The following is a 19,555-nucleotide window of genomic DNA, read 5'->3' as shown; positions in this document are numbered from 1 at the left end:
CCCATTGCCTTATGCAATGTTATTTACACGGTTATTTACAAGGCAGTGGCCAACAAACTCAAACCCTTGTTGCCTACGATTATTTCGGGTGAACAATCTGGGTATGTGGAAGGCAGAAAAATTCTTGATAACATCATTCAAGCTCATGAGGTGGTTCACTCACTTACTAGCAAAAGAAAAGCGAGTATGATAATGCAATTGGACATTGCCAAAGCTTATGATAAAGTAAACTGGACTTATATCAAAAGAGTGCTTTCTGTGTTTGGTTTTGATCATAATTGGATCAGATGGGTGATGGCCCTAGTGACTTCTGCCAGCTTCTCAATTTTAGTTAATGGCTCTCCCTCAGGTGTTTTTCTTCCATCTAGAGGACTTAGGCAGGGTGATCCGCTCTCGCCTTTTCTCTTCATCCTCATGATGGAAGGGCTGGGGCGGTCCATTAAGCATGCTAAAGAAACAAGAAAAATTCAAGGACTCCAACTATCGGAGAATGGGCAGGCTCTGACCCACCAACAATTTGTAGACGACACAATGTTAAAAGGAATTCCCACTGTCAAGGAAGTGCTCACTTACAAAAAAATTCTAAATGACTTTGCAATGGCATCAGGTATGGCGGTCAATCTCTCCAAATCTAATTTTTTTTTCTTTAACACTCACATTGCCATCCAAAGAAATGTTTCTAGGATTCTAGGCTTCCAAAGAGAGTCCCTCCCCTCGAAATATCTGGGAGTTCCTCTAACGGTTAATCCTTTGCATAAGAGCATTTGGGAACCGTTAATTAGCAAGATGCAAGACAAAGTCAAAAAGTGGACTGTCAGGTCTTTAAATCTGGCCAACAAACTAGTTCTTGCAAAAGCAGTGCTCCAAGCTATCCCAGTCTTTATGCTATCAGCTCTTCCTACCCCAAAAGGAGTCCTACAACAATTCAAAAATATCCAAAGAGATTTTCTTTGGGGTAAGGAGGAAACCAGGAAAAAATGGGCCTTAGTTTCCTGGGAAAAGATCTACAACCCTAAGAACTAAGGAGGCCTGGGACTGGATGATCCAGAGATTCTCAGTAAGGCTCTGAGAGCCAAACTTTGGTGGCAGTGGGTCAAGGATCCTGAGGCTCAATGTGCAAGCATCTGGAAGGAAAAATATGCAAGCTCCTGGCAAGCCTCTGAGTTAATAAGAATGACGGGAAGCAGGAAGGGCTCTCCCATATGGAACAAAGCCTGGGAAAACAAAGGAGTGGTGCAAAATAATAGCTTCTGGGAAATAAGAGATGGAGATCACGCACTTTTCTGGAAGGACAAATGGTAGCAAGAACCAAAACTATTGACAGAGGATTTTTCAGGACTCAAGCAAGAAACAGATAACCAGGGACTAGTAAAGGTAAAGGACTTTTGGCAACATGCTCACAATACCGAAAATGGAGAACATGGAAAGTAATAGATGGTAGAGAAGACAGAACCCTAAACGACAAAGCAGAAACCCTAAAAAGGATGTTGGATCAAAGGATGATTTTAGTCACTGAAGGGCAGGATCAACTAAGATGGGGTAGCAATAAAGAGGGAAACTTTAATATTAAGGAAGCAAAAGGTATTCTCCTAGGACTAGTTTCACAAGCTCCGGTCAGATCTTCGCAGAAGCTTTGGAGGAATAGAGGCTGGATGAAAATCAAGCTCTTTATGTGGCTGGTCCTCCATAGGAAAATCTTAACCTGGGAAAATATTATAAAGAGGGGCATGCTGGGACCCTCTTAATGCCAGCTCTGTGAAGCACAAGAAGAGCCAATGGAACATCTTCTCAATAGCTGCATTTACACCTCAAGGATATGGGATTTTTTTGCCTCCATCTTCAATCAATCTGACAGAGACAGAGACAGTATCACAAACACCATAAACAATTGGAAGGATAATTTTTCGAAGCATGAGGTTCTTAACTCAGCCTGGGCTCTCTTGCCAAGTTTTATAATATGGAATGTTTGGAAAGAACGAAATAATATAATTTTCAAAGAAGAAAAGAAGTCCTCTCTCCGCCTGTTGGAGCAAATCTCGAAACAGCTAAAAGAAACAGTGGGCACAATAGTTAGGGATCTCCCCAAAAATCCTCCCTCAGAAACAGAGCTGAATATTCTCAAAAGATAGACATGCAAGGGCTTACTCCTCAATGTTCAAACAGGAAAATCATCTTAAGGGAACCGATTGAGGATTTCTGGACCCCCCCCGGAAGGCTTTTTAAAGTTTAACATTGATGGAGCGTCAAAAAATAACCCTGGAATGGCTAGTTTTGGAGGAGCTCCATGGGATGAATCAGGAAACATCATCTCCCTCTTCCACTCTCATTTAGGAAGAGCTACAAAAAACATGGCAGAACTAATGGCTCTGGAGCAATGCTTAGACTTTTTGAAGCAGGACAACTGCCACAAGGTCATGATAGAAGCTGATTCATAGTTAGTCATCAATGCAGCCAAAAAACTTAGTCATGGCACTGGACCGGAAAAAGTAACAAATCATTGGCGGTTAATAAGGGTGCTCCAAAAAATTCAAATCCATCTTCAAGGACTTCGCACACTCAAATTCAACCAGATGCGTAGAAAAGCCAACAAATTGGCAGATATCCTTGCCAATCAAGGTATCATCTGTAAAGACAGAAGTAATTCTATGAGATGGCGAGAAATGCCACAAAGCCAGCTAAAAGCTCTTTGCCACTCCCAGGTGGAAGAGGACTAAAGAGTGTGTCAGCACAGAACCAAGGAAGCCACGACACAATGCACAGTTTTTGCAGAATACTTATGGTTGGTCAGACAGATCAACGAAAGATAGCACGTCAGAGGAGGAATCAGTAGCTTTAATCACCAGTCCGCCGAATAGCCCTGAAGACGGGTGCTGGATTTACACTATTAGGAGCAGGAATGAGAACACGAAACGTTCTTGTGGCATCACTTCCCTTTCCTCGCATGGCAGAGTTGCAAAACCACCTCTTGGGCAGTTGTGGTGTGATCACACTGCTTTCTGGCAAATGGTGGTTTCGTTCATTGGGCAGTGAAACCTTTCATCGCTTGCCACATGGATGAGGGACGGTCCGGGAAACCACCCTCATCGCACACTAAAATTCTATCAAGTTCGAGTGTGCGATATTTTGCTCCATCGTCGATTTTTCTCTTGTCAGATCAACGCTCAGGATTAAGTGAGGGTTCGGTGGGGTTGGAGGGTTGTCTTTTTGCTACATTTTGTAATGTTTGTTTTCTACAGCATAGGTATTTACTTAAGTTTTTGGAGGCAGAGTTTCTTTAGTGGTTATAAAGCAGGTTGGCATGGGGTTTTGGCCCTGATCTCTTTTGTTTCGATACCCGAGAGTGTGTGATGTGGAACTCTTAGAGGTTAGAAAGCTTAGAGACAGCAGAGCACCTTTGTATTGATGGTTCTTTGTAAGTATTGTAATTATGTTTGACTTAATGGAAAAAAAGGCACGACTCTTGCTTAAGCAATATATATATATATATATATATATATTGCAAATGTGAAATCACTTTATATACAGATTCACTGTTATATATAATATTGACATATATAATAGGCTTAGGACGAAATGGTTTTTTTCACGACCATTTTTCTGGTTAATTTTAATCAAAATTTGATAGATATTTTTAAAAACATGAGTTTAAATTGTTTAATTTGCATAATTCGAATGCCCCAAGGGTTTTTAGGTGTGCTAATACATTTATGCATTCAGAAATGTATTTTAAACAACAAAAACTCTTGAAATTTTATTGCTAGATTTTGTTGAATTCCGCTAAAAAAGGCTATTTCATCTATAAGTTAGACTAGGCCTATATAATCTACTTAATATAAGAAAAACATCTAAAATTATTATGTCACTACTTAAATAAAATATTCCTAAATTATAATGGGAAATTTTCAAAAAAATCTCTTTTAAACCTTAATACTATTGCAACAATTACAAAAAAAAATCCAACAAACACATTTATGATATTCTACCACTTCCTGTATCAATATAGAGATATTTTTAAAATGAAATCTAAGTTCTTCCTCTAAACCTTTGCTGCATTTGAGCCTCATCCTACATTAATACAACTTCTTTAGTTGAATTATATATATAAAAATATCATCTGAATTGCTTTTTACTTTTATAAATTGATTTCTAATTGGAATTTATATTATAGTCTCAATTTTACATTTATTGCATATCTAATCTATTAATAACTTAAAGTCCCTCAATACTTATAAATAATTTTCTATTGGTTTTTTCAGAAAAATATTAGATGCCTAAAGCTTAACTATTCCTTTACTAACAACATATTTCAAAATAATATAATGTATCGATAAGAAAAAACAATGCCCCCTCCATTATAAATCTTTACAGCTCTTCGGTATGTCCCCAAGTCAAAAAATGTTTTTATAATGAATTATGTGTTCCTTTAATATTATATAATGTTTTTTATTTCAAACATGTTTACTTACCTTTAATAGCTAGCTTGATTTTATGATATTAAATGTTTTTCTTTCAAACATTTTTACCTACATTTAATAGCTAGCTTGATTTTATGGGCAACTTGTGTAGGAGTCATACAAGGCCTTGAAATATCAAGTTGTCAAATAATGCAAGATAAATACTCATAAGCATTTGTAAATTCATTAGTTTTTTAAGAATATAGAGAGCAAAGAAAAGTCAATTGATGTCATTTGTTGTGGAAATTTTTGTTATAAATGATTTTAATGCAAAATAGAAATTTCATTGTTCTAATTAAACACTTTTGAATCTTAGCTTTGTGAATTCAACTATAAAAATCTCTCTACTTAAAAACTTTAACAATTCTATTTGTTTAAATATTTTGAAAATTTATTTTAATATTTTGAAGTAGAAACCTAAATTCAAAAGTTGAAGAAGATCTAAACTATTATAATGTCGCCTACAAAATGGAACCTTGCAAATCACAAGTTTTAATAATTAACAATAACTTCTGCTATCAATTACTTTTTTCATAAGAGGCATGTACTAAGTAGCAACGCTGCATATTACACTTGTTTTATTTTATTGTTTATATAACATACCATAAAATTACAACATCCCTTCCATATTAGGTTGGAGAGCAATTCTTAGTGCAATTATGATGATAAGTGGCTAAATATTAAAATGAAATTGGATAGCAATTTTTACATTGAAGAATGGAAATATGTTTAATTATTAAACTTCCATTTTTAGTCTAACTATTCAACATTAAATTTATCTAATTATTCAACATTAAATATATTTAATAATTAACATGTTTACAAAGAGAAAGAAGTTGCTAAAAGGTCTTATGATTAATCTTTGATGGGGGTGTTACTCAAGTACAATAGTGTGTTTGGGAGACATGTTCACCGCCCTGCGAAGATGAGCTCATTAAATCAAGGGGTGGCATGACCATCCCCTTACATGCATAAGTGTGCAAGAAAATGATACGAAAAATCCCATGGGATATAACATGCAGGGATTTAAGGGGGTTGGCACATCTAGACGCAGTGTAGAGTTGAGGGGAAATAACTTGATTACTCGGTGAAGGAGAAACATCTTGGAGTAATAGGGAGCATTATAAGGTCTGTGAGTAACTAGCTACTGATAATTTAGAGAAATTGTGCTTTGTTTATTCCTAGAGACATTTTGGGGGGAATCTCTATCATCTTAGACTTGTTATTAGCTTATTTGGGTGAGATTTATGTAATGGAACTGAGGGGAAGAGGGTTCCGAGGATTATAAGAAGAGTTAGTCGTACTTCAGTAGAAGCTCACTTCTTCTTGGGCATTCCTCAAGCAGTTGTTGCACATGTATCCCTTCTAGTAACCCAACCTTTAAGAGAAGAGGCTTCTACAACTAGGGAAACTTTGAACTCCTCTCATTATTTTACCAAATTGTGTATAAGAATCTTGCCTTGCTTCTGGTGTTGGTTTGGAGGTAGTCTTGTATGTTTATGTAGTTTGGAGATATTCTTGTATCTTTCTCTTAGTGACAACAGTGGGGTGGTGTCTCTTCGTTGTGACATTTTTTCTTCTTTGGTAACTATACTTTTCATAAACCAGTATTGCCTCTTCACGTGCTGCTTGATACAATTGTTCTTGAATTGTGCTATAACTTTCCTAGACTCTCTCGAACCTTCGTCTTGATTATGGCCCTAGCTTTGCTTCACCTCTACATTTTGTCCTATGCTGCTATTAATCCCTACGTAGACCTCTTATGCATAATCTTGTTGGTTAAAATGCAACGCCAAAGGATGTGAAGTTAGTGTGGAGGGGGAGGCCACACGCGAAGGTTGAAACCAAGCCCAATAGTAGGTCGAGGAGGCTACTGAAACTTATCATCCAATCATCCATCCAAAAACCCGTAATGAAATTCGTCAATTGGAAGCCCTTGCTACCAGAGATAGATAAGATTTCTCAGACTTTGAAATAATGGAAGAAGATGGGAATAATGAAATTTGTCAACTGGAAACCCTTGCTACTAGAGATAGATAATATTCTCAGAATTTGAAATAATGGAAGAAGATGGGAACTGGGTTCCTAACTTCGGTCATAGTAGGGGAAGGAGGAAGCAGTGTCTTAACGACATATCACTATATTAGCAAATGAATACCCTACTAGGAAGGGTCTTAAAGGAGAAACAAGAAGAAAGATATAATATCTTTGCAAGTTTGGAAGACATCAAATGTGTCTAGAGAAATCAATAGGTGTGTTTAGAAAAAGTGGAAGCGAGATTGGCTCATATAGAGTGCAACCTCTAGTGTGATCCTTCTCCCTGGGCTCCTTTAGGCTCCAATGCCAAAAATATGACACATGTCACCTCCTTAGACTCTTTAGTTCTTAAAAGTTAGCTTGTAGTTTTTTATTTAAAATTCTATAGTAGATACTTTAATCATGCTAAAGTTGTTAAAACTATTAGAATTTTGGACAAATTATTCAATTGGTAGGTGGTAAAAAATATATGGTTTCCTACTCGACAGAGTGAGACCACCTACTAAAAAAATATTTAAGTTGGTTGCCTATCTGATGTATTTGGTTTACATGATATTTTCAGGCAATAGAATATTAACTTATAAAAATAAGGGTCATGTGAAAAGGAATTGACTTCATGGACGAGGTCATCCAGACAACATTTTCATCAGGGTTACTATTGTGCAAGATATTTTTTATTATACAGTTAAAATGTGTTTATATGTATCATTGTTTTATTAAGAGAAGTTAAAACATTAAATCAATTTATATTTTATGTAATTATAAAATTATTTTAAATTGTATTTGATTTTTTCTAATTCATTTTGGTTCAATAGTAAGTTTAAGCTATGCCATTTGTATAATTAAATGTTTTAGGAGATTTTCAAGATGTCCAATTTATTTATGCATTCAAAAATTCTATTTAAATATTAACAAAAAACCTATAATCTTACAAAAAAATATTTACCAAAAAAATATATTACAAAATTTCCAAAAAAACATTAAAATAATAAAATACACCTTATCAATATTAATATATATATTCTCCATACAACTTATCAATATTAATAGGCATAGTCTAACCTATAAATGAAATGACATTTTTTCAAAGCATTTTTCTGGTTAATTTTAATCAAAATCCAACAAAAGTTTTTAAAAACTTGAGTTTAAGTTGTTTAATATGTAGAATTTGAGTGCCCAAGGTATTTTCAAGGTGTTGAATCTCTTTATGCATTCAAAAATGAGTTTTAAACAACAAAAAATCATAATATTGCTTGAGATTATATTGTCGAATTCTGGTGAAAAGATAATTTCATCTATAAGTTAGACTATGCCATATTAATATATATTTTTTCCTGTAATATACCTAGGGGGGATAATATGGGGTACAAAGGGAGGTACCCAAGGGAATAATGTAACAATGGGATGGACCATAGTAATAAATAAGGTGGTTAACCTGTATCATGTAAGGGACCACAAGTAGTTAGTAATAATGTAATGGGCCCATGGTATTAGAGAGATGGTATTGAGGGAACCATGGTATTGTATGTATGAGGCCTATATAGAGGCTAGAGACTCCCCATTGAGAGATGTGAAGGAATATTGTATGAACAGGCATATGGCTTGTGGAGTGTTCTCATTCCTTAAGGAGTGAATGTATGGTGTTGCCCTACCTTAAGGGTTTGATCAATAAAGTGAATCATTTCTATTTATTTCTATCTTGTTATTCTTGGGTTCATTTATATTATCATATATTTCTAGGTTAGATTTATAACAAGTGGTATCAGAGTTATAACAAGTGGTATCATAGCACTTTCTTGGGAAAAAGTGGAGATTTTTTTTTTTAATTTTTTGCAAAGAAACTTTCTGGGGTGGCGAGTTTGCGACGCAGATCTGTACGTTCTGGTGCAAAATCTTTAAAATCTAATTGCAGATCTAGATTTCTTGTGAAAAATACCAAAATTCAAAAACAAATCAGTCAAATCGGAGTCCGAATGAGGGAGATATCGCTGATTTAAAATCAGCTCTTTTTTTAGAATTTTTGGTGACGGCGGAAGAGTTGCAGCGCGGATCTGAAATTCCAGTGCCTAGATCGAGATTTCTACCACATGGGAAGATGCAGAATGGTTGTTCCATTTCTGAAAACAGGTCATAATAGGGATTCTGAGCAATATTGACGGAATTGTGGCCATTTCAAATTTTAGCCAAGTACATGAATTTTTTTCCAAACCTTCATGGCTTCTAGAAAGGAATTTTTTACAGGGAATGATAAGGGTCCTACTATTGAAGAATTTATAGAATATCACAAATATCGACACAAACAATTTTGGGTAAGTCGCCTGCTATTTAATCTAAAAGATGAAGCTGCTAAATGGTGGGACTCACTTGACGATTCAGTGGTGCAACTTCCTCATGAAAAACTAGAAGAATTTCTTTTAGAAAAATGGTCCCAGGCTAGAAAACAAGAGAAGGGGAAACATGTGGGACTATTTCCTACTGGTATATCCTTATTGCAGGTTCATGGATTGATTCAGAAGGAGAAAATCATTGTGTCTATAAATCCGAGTTGCAAGCAAAATCTCATAAATGTCAACTTGGCAAAAAAATTACAAGTGCCAGCAAAACACATTGAAAACACACAGGATGTGCAAGTTTATAAAGATTTGAAGCTTTCAATGGATAAGTATGTGTTGCATGGTGATTTTTATACTTCAGATATGGATAACATGGATGTTGTTTTGGGATATCCTTGGATGGAATCCGTGGGTACTATCAATATTAATGTGCAGAAGAAATTTCTGAAGCTTTGGTATAAAAAGAAGAAAATTACATTACATGATATTTCCATCAATAAACAGGTAGAGTACATGGAGGCTAAAGCAGAAGATGTTTCAGGGACTGACATATCAGATGATGAGCTAGTGATGATTGACAATCAAACAAAAATAGAGACTGAAGTAGAAAAGGTTACAGGTGATGATACATCAGATGAGGGCTCAGTGGTTGAAGTAATATTGGAAGATAAGACACCACAACAAGCACCACAAGGGTGAATTAAAGAAAAAGACACCGTGGGTTAAAACTTCAACATAACATCACCCACATCACCCCGCAAGAAAAAAACCAACAAGATGGCAACCAATTAGCCACAAGGACAACAACCCCCGCATGACAGATAACGAGGAGTGAAGATCCACCTACTACACATCAACATAGAATAGCTGCCACGTTCAACTTCCATCTCAAGCGAGCGAGGCACCAGCGAGATCGAGGTTCACCTTTCTTTCGGATGGCTAGATGCACGTGCATGGTACCAGTGGACTACTCTTTTGAGTAGATCTTATTATTTTTGTTCTTCCCATGTTTCAGGGACGAAACATGTTAAGGGGGGTGGAATGTAATAGACAAAGGGGGGGATAATATGGGGTACAAAGGGAGGAACCCAAGGGAATAATGTAATAACGGGATGGACCATAGTAATAAATAAAGTGGTTAACCTGTATCATGTAAGGGACCACAAGTAGCTATTAATAATGTAATGGGCCCCTGGTATTAGATAGATGGTATTGAGGGAACCATCGTAATGACCCATGGTATTGTATGTATGAGGCTATATAGAGGCTAGAGACTCCCCATTGAGAGATGTGAAGGAATATTGTATGAATATGGATATGGCTTGTGGAGTGTTCTCCTTCCTTAAGGAGTGAATGTATGGTGTTGCTTTGCCTTAAGAGTTTGATCAATAAAGTGAATCATTTCTATCTATTTCTATCTTGTTATTCTTGGGTTCATTTATATTATCATATATTTCTTGGTCAGATTTATAACAAGTGGTATCAGAGCTATAACATTTCCATTCTGTTAGTTGAATTGTCCTTTAAATTGAGTAACTGCATGAGAATGCTTCTCATTCTCTTTTGTGCGCAAGAAACTCAAATCATGGTTAACCACCAACATAAAAATCATATAATTGAACTCTTATCATTGTTTCTATTACTATGATCAATTCTTAATCTAAAACGATAGATCAATAGATAGTTGTAGGAGGTGAAAAGATACGAAACATAGTTATATGGCCTTAGCGGGCAAGAGGAAAAAGAAATGAGAAGTAATTTGTGGAATTAGAAAAGAGTATATATATATATATATATATATATATATATATATATATAAACCAAGACAATAGGAAATGAATCTAAAGTGTGAAAAAAAGGCAAATTCTTTAAAAAAAAATAAAAATATATAGAACACTACATAAATAAATTTTAAAAAGAAAAAGGGGATTTTAGGGGAGAAGTGGTAGGTGTGGTTAATGTTAATGAATTGAATCTTTAAGATTATTACATTTGTTTTTGTCGATCAAATAGCTTCGATTATATTATCTTGAAAATACAATATATAAAATTAGTCTCAACGACTCTCCCAGCTTCACTCCAACTAGATTTATCAGCTAGGAGAGTTGGAGTATGCAAAAGATTTTTCCAGTGAGCCTTTATTTCCAAAGGGCTAGATAGCCATACATGTGAAAAGAGAGACAAAATTAGAAGGCATCTTATGGAATGCATATCGGCGTGGTGGTTGAGGGAGGGTGCATGTTACACAATAATTTGTCACTGTCTCCCTGTCAGTCTCCCTACTGTGTCATGAAATCAAATCCATCATACTCATGCTCTCTAAACTGGCCAAATGACCCACTTTGCCAAAGTTTATTTCATCAGCGCGACTGTTATTAAAATAACCGCGCTGACTGGCCGCTGATAGTGCAACTGATGCGCTGCCAGCGCGGAAGCACACGGGTTTTCCGCGCTGGTCGAATTTCATGAGCCAGCACATCCTATGCTTGTATTAAGTCGCTCTGACACAACCTTCTCCGTTATTCAGATGCGATGTCAGCGCTCTAGTGCAGTTATACACCCACGCTGATCCAATTTGGGCGAGTTTGTTCTAACAGCCAGCCTTCCAGATGACTCCAGACCTGGTTGTTGGCCTTGTGAATGTCGCCCTACCTTCTATGGCATGTATGTTCGTCATTTGAGCCACCTTCCTTGGAGATAAGCTCATCCTCCCACCATTCATGGAGACTCCTTCTCCTATTTAAACCTCTACCATTGCCATGAGCAGCTAGTTTTTGGATAGTCGGAATTCATAGTGCTTAGAGTGCTGCTGCTAGTAGGTAGTTGGTGTGACAAGTGTGGATTTGCTAGAGAGCTTAAGGAAGGTTGTGAGTATTGCTTGTGTGAGAGAGAGTTTTGTCTTGGGAGAATCTACCTCCAAGGGTGAATGGTTAAGAGACTTGCTGGCTGGACCCTCTTGAGAAGGACTCAACGTCAGAACTTTGGTTGTACCTTTCTCTGTTATTGATTAATAATAGATGACTATTGTTATGGTTCCATTCTCATTTGTCTTTGTAATGGTTAATGTGAATTACATCCTTTCTGACTGATGTATAATTGCATTTATTAGATTTCACGCTTGTGTTTGTGTTTCTCTTCGTGTGTGCAGGTATCTATCTACGGGGATCGTGGAAGATCGTGACTGGCCAAAGCGAAGGAGCGAGAACGACATCTCTTCATCAAACAACAGCGTTGGAATCCAAGTAGGTGTTCATTGCCTATCTTTTATTTGCAATTAGGAACTTGCATAGTAGCATTGATTGATTGTTGCTAGACCCATTCTGGGCTAGTAGGGATCGCCTCTATCCGTAGAGGGTATTTACCTCTCCAACAATTTGGCGACTCCGCTGGGGAACAATGGTAACAATGGTAAAAAATGGTAACAATGGTAAAAAATGTCTTTTACCCCCCTATTTATGGTAAAAAAATTTAATTGACTATGGTTTTTTATAAATGTGGGTTTTTTGTCATGTTTTTACCATGGATTTAGTGCTAATGTCGCTATATTATGCATGTTTTGCTATGTTTTTTAACATGTCGAACAGGTTTACGCGGGTGGTGTTCTTGTGCAGGTTCTCGAAACCGGCAGGGTCACAACGGTTCTATGCACACTTGATCCCAAAAACGTCGTCTTTAAGCTCTTTTTCGACGTAAAGCAAGAAAAGATGGCCGAGCTTCCTTTCGGCTCGTTAAAAGGAATGAGAGGCGGTCACTTTTAAAGCTCTTTTTTCGACCGTTTAACTTAAAAAGATTGCCGGGTGTTTGTCGTTTCGCACTCATTATTGGCTCCAAAACGACGTGCTTCTGACCACTTTTTTACTTTTTCGGGTCGAAGTCACTATTCACGAAAAGTACTCCTTGATCATACTGGTCGGGCGGTTCTTTCGGGCATTGTTTTATACTTTTTCGGGCTCGAGAGGCACAACTTTACGAAAAAGGACCCCCCTGGAGTTTTCTTTTCCGCTGTCTTTTCAGATTCTCTAAACAGGAAAAGACGCCGAGTTCTTCCTTTGTCAGACTCGTTAAAACTTAATGACATCGAACACCGTCGAAATGACGCTTTCCAAGCATATGCTATCCCCGTCAAGCTTGTCATCCAAAAATAATCGGGGTACCTGCCAGAAATGGTGGGGAAACTGAAACTGTAATAATGGTCATGTCGGCAGTATGTCGCTCTTGAACATGGCACTCATCTGCATTCGTGTCTGGGTGGGGATTTCTCATCTTGTTTTACACTAGCCTCCGTGGGTTTGGGATATCCTATTTGACCTCTCGTCTGCTCATTGCCTTGTCACCATGACCTCTGCTCATTTGATGCCAGATACTGCCAAATCCACTGTCGTGCCGCCGATATGTTCAAGAGAGGTTGACCTCTGCAAACTTACCACCTCCTTCTGATGTCTCACACAAAATATTTTATCCTTCTCTGTCTCTTGTCGATGATGTGGGAAACACCATTGCCCACCTTCGATCAAGGTTACTTCCTGTTGACTTCAGCTCATTATCCAGGAAAGTGACCTAGAGACTCCCTTCAGGTGCCTTAGAGCCTGCATGCCTCAATGGCAGGTTCTTCGTGTTCGACGTGAGGTTTTCATCATTGGCCTCCGATCGAATGATTCTGCGGGTGTTCGACACCAGCTCATTGATTCACATGCCACGGATTGTACCTATAAGTACCTTGAGGACCATTGTCATTATTGGTGGTACCTCTCGCGTCTGTTAACAGTTTTCATTATTGACTGGTAATCAGACGATGTTCATGCATGTTCGACTTCAGCTCATGTATTCACATGCTTGGACTTGTACTTTGTTCGGGTTGGGATGGAGCGCAAGACCCTGGTTTTTATCTGTTGCGAACCAGGCTACGATTTTGTGGATTGTTATTACATGACTCATTGATGGATGGCTGCACCCATACCTGAGTCTTTTGGATGGCTGCGACCATACCTTCTTATCATCATGGTTTCTTCAGCTGGGTGGCTGCGTCCATACCACAGACCTTTTCATATGTCTTTTGGATGGCTGCGCCCATGCCTAGACTACGTGTAATTGAGATATCAGTTGTACATACGTGCATGTTCTTCCTGGTGGTGTTCCAGTTCAGAGAGTTTTGTAAAGCATTTCACCCCTCCCACTCTCTCGGGCTTCATGCTTTAGGGGGCATCTGTTACACAGTAATTTGTCACTGTCTCCCTGTCAGTCTCCCTACTGTGTCATGAAATCAAATCCATCATACTCATGCTCTCTAAACTGGCCAAATGACCCACTTTGCCAAAGTTTATTTCATCAGCGTGACTGTTATTAAAATAACTGCGCTGACTGGCGGCTGATAGTGCAACTGATGCGCTGCCAGCGCGGAAGCACACGGGTTTTCCGCGCTGGTCGAATTTCATGAGCCAACGCATCCTATGCTTGTATTAAGTCGCGCTGACACAACCTTCTCCGTTATTCAGATGCGATGTCAGCGCTCTAGTGCAGTTATACACCCGCGCTGATCCAGTTTGGGCGAGTTTGTTCTAACAGCTAGCCTTCCAGATGACTCCAGACCTGGTTGTTGGCCTTGTGAATGTCGCCCTACCTTCTATGGCATGTCTGTTTGTCATTTGAGCCACCTTCCTTGGAGATAAGCTCATCCTCCCACCATTCATGGAGACTCCTTCTCCTATTTAAACCTCTACCATTGCCATGAGCAGCTAGTTTTTGGATAGTGTGGAATTCATAGTGCTTAGAGTGCTGCTGCTAGTAGGTAGTTGGTGTGACAAGTGTGGATTTGCTAGAGAGCTTAAGGAAGGTTGTGAGTATTGCTTGTGTGAGAGAGAGTTTTTTGTCTTGGGAGAATCTACCTCCAAGGGTGAATTCTTAACAGACTTGCTGGCTGGACCCTCTTGAGAAGGACTCAATGTCAGAACTTTGGTTGTACCTTTCTCTATTATTGATTAATAATAGATGACTACTGTTATGGTTCCATTCTCATTTGTCTTTGTAATGGTTAATGTGAATTACATCCTTTCTGACTGATGTATAATTGCATTTATTAGATTTCGCGCTTGTGTTTATGTTTCTCTTCGTGTGTGCAGGTATCTATCTACGGGGATCGTGGAAGATCGTGACTGGCCAAAGCGAAGGAGCGAGAACGACATCTCTTCATCAAACAACAGCGTTGGAATCCAAGTAGGTGTTCATTGCCTATCTTTTATTTGCAATTAGGAACTTGCATAGTAGCATTGACTGATTGTTGCTAGACCCATTCTGGGCTAGTAGGGATTGCCTCTATCCGTAGAGGGGATTTACCTCTCCAACAGTGCATAAGAGGCACTACCAGTAGCCCAGGGCACTCATGCATGTGGGAATCTATGTGTTCTACTTTGGCCTCCAATGCATGCAGGAAGTCATTAGTTCGTCGTTGGCTCTTGTGTAAGTTGGCCACCTACTCTAGAATCTCATTTTGACTATACTAGATATCATTCATATATTCCACTAAATCCTTCCTGTCCTCATATCTATGCTCCCTGAGGATGTCCAGGTTGGCCTGCATTCCTCTCAATTTCTCAGCGAGTGATTCCAAGGTGACTAGCAGATCCACACATCCCATTGAGTGGCTCTAGTCCTGGGCAACTTCCCCCTCTCTTTCCATGCTCGTTGAATATTATATAGACAATTTTTCTTTGTCTACTTGAGTCGTGGCTTTCCCACGATGTCGGCTACCTCTACAGGGTTGGTCCCTTTGTCGGGGCATACCTACATACAAATAGATATCCCATACTTGAACCACAAATTAGTTTCAAACACCCTCGATAACACCTACCACAAGAAAACATAACATAAAACCATACATCATACTGTTGGGAATGAAGACTAACCCAATGCTCGACAAACCACATGAAAATAGGGGGTGGCAGAATTCATGACTGGCGTTGGGAAGAGCTTCCAAACGGTGAGAAGGCCTGGAAAAATTGAAATTCTTCCCCACCACAACTAGTACTCCCGGATATACAACACTTTTCAATCGATCGGGCTCTAATTAGACTTGTATTGAGCACTGAAACAAAAAACACTATGAACCAATTCCAGGCTACCTAGGCTAGATTGAAAGCACCTCAGACCTGTAAACAATGGAAAGGAGAGGGACCCAAGAGACAGAGATTTTTTCCCACCCAAAAACCATTGGTGTCACAACCACCACCATAGCCTGGAAAGGTGAGAGAACAACCCTACAACATAAATGTCCCACAGGGTTGGCCGCAACCAGAGAGTCCAATACTCCAAGCAAGAAAATTCCCACAACAGAAACCAGGATCCTAACACCAAAAAAACAAAGGACCTGTGACAAATCCATAACCAGAAAGTAATTATTACTTGAATGCCAAAGAATGACACACAAGACAGGGGTCTGCACCACTGAAAAAAGTTATCACTTGCACTTGCAGAGCCTAGCTAGAGAAGGAGACCTATAGGGAAAAATAATCTCACTCCTGGATCCTAGATAAACACTTGAGAGTTGACCTGAACATAAGCTCCTGCATAAAAACCCTCCACTCTTCTGTGTCGCCCATTCAACTCCTAGAGCAAGCCCTCTTGGAAGCCATTATTAAAACTTGTCACCCTACACCCTTTGTTCATTTCCCAGTTCGCAACAACCTTCCACCTTCGGCTGAGCAACATCATAAAAGTACACTGACTCTAGAGGATTTGGAGGTCAGACATCACGTCATTTAATAGCCATTAAGATGAAGAGCATGTTTACCACGTACTGGACGGGGGGAGCCCCAAAGCCATTTGGTCCATTGATTGTTCACCCCCTTCGGGGGCTAAATAGTCCTACCTTGGATTGCACCACAAGACCTATGTGGACCAAACCTCCTCACCTAACCATTGGACCACATCCACGAGACTCTTTAAGATTATTATGTATTATTTAAAGTTATGGGAAGTTATTTAAATTTCAAAATAAATTAAGAATAAAATGATAGAATGTATAGTTATTTTTGGAAGGGAAGCATATATAACTAAATCTTTCAAATGTATATCATGGATTTTTTTTATTTTTTATTTTTAAATTCAATTTTTAAAATTTTGAATTTCTATAGGATTAGTATAGATCTATCTTAACTAGAGATCTATTACTTTCCAAGAGGGATCAAATATTTTGAAGTGGAAATATTTTCTCAAACTTGACACTCTAAAATATTTGCATCTAGAAGAATTTGATCCCTCTCTACCCATGATTAATGTTTAGTTAAGATAAATTTCTGCATTTATGTGCTACATGTCAACTCCATGTTGAATATTGAAAAAGTTACACACATCTCAAATTATGAGAGGCACCACCAAAATGTCTTAACCATAAAAAAATATTTTTATTTTTTATTTTCATATATATATATATATATATATATATATATGTTTAATTATCTTGATTTGACTTACAACATCTAATTAGTTAATTCTAATATATTCCTAATAATGCCTTGTAATTATCTTCCCCTTATTCATTTATTTTATATGATTTATTCATTTTTAATGGCTATTTTATTATCTTAATTTTATTCCGAAATCTAATTCTAAATCATTCTTCTATAAATTAATACATAGTGCTCGTTTGTGATCATTCAAATTATCAGTCCCTGATGATGGGTGGAGAGTCCACCCGAAACGGTGAAAAAGATATAAAATCCTCTACACACTTCGATTCGAAAAAGTTCTCCCAATATTATATTTATGCTTCACAATGAAATATATTTTTAAATATGATTTGATAATTTCTTTAAAAATAAATAAAATAAATCATTTATTGAATAAAATAAATTATATTTTTAATTATTTTTATATCTTTAATTAAATGGACATTAAAATATTTTATTTATAATGAAAATTGAAATATTTGTTTTGTTATCAATCTTTTTAAAATTTATTTGTTTATATCATATTAAATAAAGAATAAACTACAAATTAATTATTTTTTTATATAAAGTTATTTTATTGAAATGAAAAATAAAAAATAAAAAATAAAAATATTTTCTATAATACTAATAATTTTTTATTTTTTTTATTATTAATATGTTTTAAATTATATATATAATATTGAGTTACCTCCAATTTTAAATTCAAATTATGTAATTATGAATTAAATGCTAATTAAAAAATTTGCAATGAACATATTAAAATTGTTAATCATTAGTTATGACACCACAACTCACTTTAAAAAAAGTTTAGTTATGAATATTTTGAAGTAGAAACCTAAATTCAAAAGTTGAAGAAGATCTACACTATTATAATGTCGCCTACAAAATGGAACCTTGCAAATCACAAGTTTTAATAATTAACAATAACTTCTGCTATCAATTACTTTTTTCATAAGAGGCATGTACTAAGTAGCAACGATGCATATTATTCTTGTTTTATTTTATTTCTTACATATCATACCATAAAATTACAACATCTCTTCCATATTAGGTTGGAGAGCAATTCTTAGTGCACTTATGATGATAAGTGGCTAAATATTAAAATGAAATTGGATAGCAATTTTTACATTGAAGAATGGAAATATGTTTAATATTAAACTTCCATTTTTAGTCTAACTATTCAACATTAAATTTATCTAATTATTCAACATTAAATCTATTTAATAATTAACATATTTGTTTAAGACTAAAAGGTCCTATGATTAATCACTAATGGGGGTGTTACTAGAGTACAATAGTGTGTTTGGGAGATGTGTTCACCACCCTGCAAAGATGAGCTCATTAAATCAAGGGGTGGCATGGCCATCCCCCTACATGCATAAGTGTGCAAGAAAATGATACGAAAAATCCCATGGGATATAACATGTAGGGATTTAAGGTGGGTCGGCACATCTAGACGCAGTGTAGAGTCAAGGGGAAATAACTTGATTACTCAGTGAAGGAGAAACATCTTGGAGTAAGAGGGAGCATTATGAGGTCCGTGAGTAACTAGCTGCTGATAATTTAGAGAAATTGTGCTTTGTTTATTCCTAGAGAGATTTTGGGGGGAAGCTCTATCATCATAGACTTGTAATTAATTTATTTGGGTGAGATTTATGCACTCGAACTGAGGGGAACAGGGTTCTGAGAACTATAAGAAGAGTTAGTCATACTTCAGTAGAAGGTCACCTCTTCTTGGGCACTCCTCAAGAAATTGTTGCACATGTATCCCTTCCAGTAACCCAACTTTTAAGAGAAGAGGCTTATACAGCTAGGGAAACTTTGAACTCCTCTCATTATTTTACCAAATTGTGTATAAGAATCTTGCCTTTCTTCTGGTGTTGGTTTGGAGGTAGTCTTGTATGTTTATGCAGTTTGGAGATATTATTGTATCTTTCTCTTAGTCACAACAGTGGGGTGGTGTCTCTTCGTTGTGACATTTTTTCTTCTTTCGTAACTATACTTTGCATAAACCAATATCGCCTCTTCATGTGTTGCTTGATACACTTGTTCTTGAGTTGTGCTATAACTTTCCTACACTCTCTCAAACCTTCGTCTTGATTATGGCCCTAGATTTGCTTCACCTCTACATTTCGTCTTATGCTGCTATTAATTCCCGTGTAGACCTCTGGTGCATAAGCTTGTTGGTTAACATCCAACGCCAAAGGATGTGAAGTTAGGGTGGAGGGGGAGGTCGCACCCCAAGGTCGAAACCAAGCCCAATAGTAGGTTGAGGAGGCTACTAAAACTT

The sequence above is a fragment of the Pinus tabuliformis genome, chromosome 6, assembly GCF_031772625.1.
Source record: "Pinus tabuliformis cultivar Carrire ecotype Pingquan chromosome 6, CPIR1, whole genome shotgun sequence".
NCBI classification, from domain to species: domain Eukaryota; kingdom Viridiplantae; phylum Streptophyta; class Pinopsida; order Pinales; family Pinaceae; genus Pinus; species Pinus tabuliformis.
The sequence above is the reverse complement of the archived record's forward strand: the minus strand, read 5'-3'. Positions refer to the sequence as shown.